We start from the raw sequence: 1,717 nt of genomic DNA on the forward strand, positions 1-1,717 counted from the left end.
TTAAAAATTATTTGTATAAAACAGTTATATAATATGTTATATATATATAACTTAAAATGATAATATACAATGTATAATATATATATGTGTGTATGTATAAACAATAAAAATAAAAATATTATATATTATTGTTGACTTTGATGATGGGAACTAAAGCAACTCCAAATTCCAAAGCATTTTACACCCCCTATCAGGGGGTGCCATTAGCACTCCCTATCCATAACTGTCTGATGGTTCCATCACTTTTTGAATCGGCATCTGTTGACTGCTAATTAGGTCGCCACATATAAAAAACGGGTGCTATCGGGCCTAAATTGGGTGCTCCGGCATGATGAAGCTACAAAAGTGAATACATAGATTACCAACGGCTACCAACACATTCAGCGGTTATATCTTTGAACACCATTGAACACCACCAGAAAGTACACATTCAGCGGTTATATCTTATCTATGTATGCATACGATCGCTTACCATTGAACACCACCAGAAAGTACATTTCCAGCATCCGGTGAAGAAAAAGGTGCCATGACAGTGCTTAGAATAGACAGTAATGAACCTTGCAAGCAGACAATTAAACGTCAATATACGATTATAGATACGAAGCTTCAAACCTGTAAAAAAGAGCAAAGTAAGAAATTCCGGACCTGTGAACCCTCCAGTTGAACAACACAGTAGTAGTGACTTGCATCATGAACATCAGTTCCATTTTTCAACCGTTTTAAAAGACCTCTCGAGCCTTTTCCTCTGCATTAAACAAACCATAAAATGTTTACCCCTTTTAACAAACACCAATTCAGACGAGCCTGGTATATCTCACCATGGAGGAATATCACTCAAAAATGGAACAAAATTGACAATTTTCAATATATGTAATTTGAAATTGATACAGAACCAATACCAACAAGTACCAACCGAAAAATGTTGATACCAAATATAGTTGGTTGGTATACAGTATAAGATTTTGCTTTTCAATTATAATTGATTGGTACATTATATTATAGAAAAAAAGTTTGGTATCGTTTAAAATATTTTAATAATATCGTGTAATCTCCAAAATAGAAAAGCTCTTGCAGTTGAATAAAAAAAATTAGAGATTTTAAGTTTTGATTTTCTATTTTAGAGAATTTTAGAAGAATATGTCGAAGATGCTCATAATAATCAAATTTTAAAAGCAAATACATTTAAGAACCTTAAACATTTTAAAAAGTTATTAAAATAGTTAAAGATTCTTAAATAAACATGCGTTTTTATTAGGCTATATTTTCATCTAATTAACCCAACAACCGTTCAAAGAATCTCCAACACAAATAGATTAACATTTTAAAAAGACAAATCGCATGAAGAATTAACATACTTTAATTCGATTCATATTTTAGGTAACGTGTTTTCAAAACTTCTATTTTTGATACATAAGATGTAAAGTTTTAAACATTTAAATACATGGGTAATCGGTTGGAGACTAATTCTTTATTTAAAAAGTTTAAAACTTTACATTTTAAATACCAAAATAAAATATTTAAAAATATGTTACCTAAAATAAAAATCAAATTAAATTACTAAATTTATATATATTTTTTGGTTTTGGGCATTGACTTCAAGTCCACCCATCAATTGCAAGGAAGCTTCAATCCTTACTCGGGAAGCTATCAGCTATGTACCAGCAACGGTATTTCCGGCAACATATTGTTTACTTTTTTAAAGTAAAAGTTTTCCGAA

The sequence above is a fragment of the Cynara cardunculus genome, assembly GCF_001531365.2.
Source record: "Cynara cardunculus var. scolymus isolate 2C chromosome LG 10, CcrdV1, whole genome shotgun sequence".
Classification (NCBI taxonomy): Eukaryota; Viridiplantae; Streptophyta; class Magnoliopsida; order Asterales; family Asteraceae; genus Cynara; species Cynara cardunculus.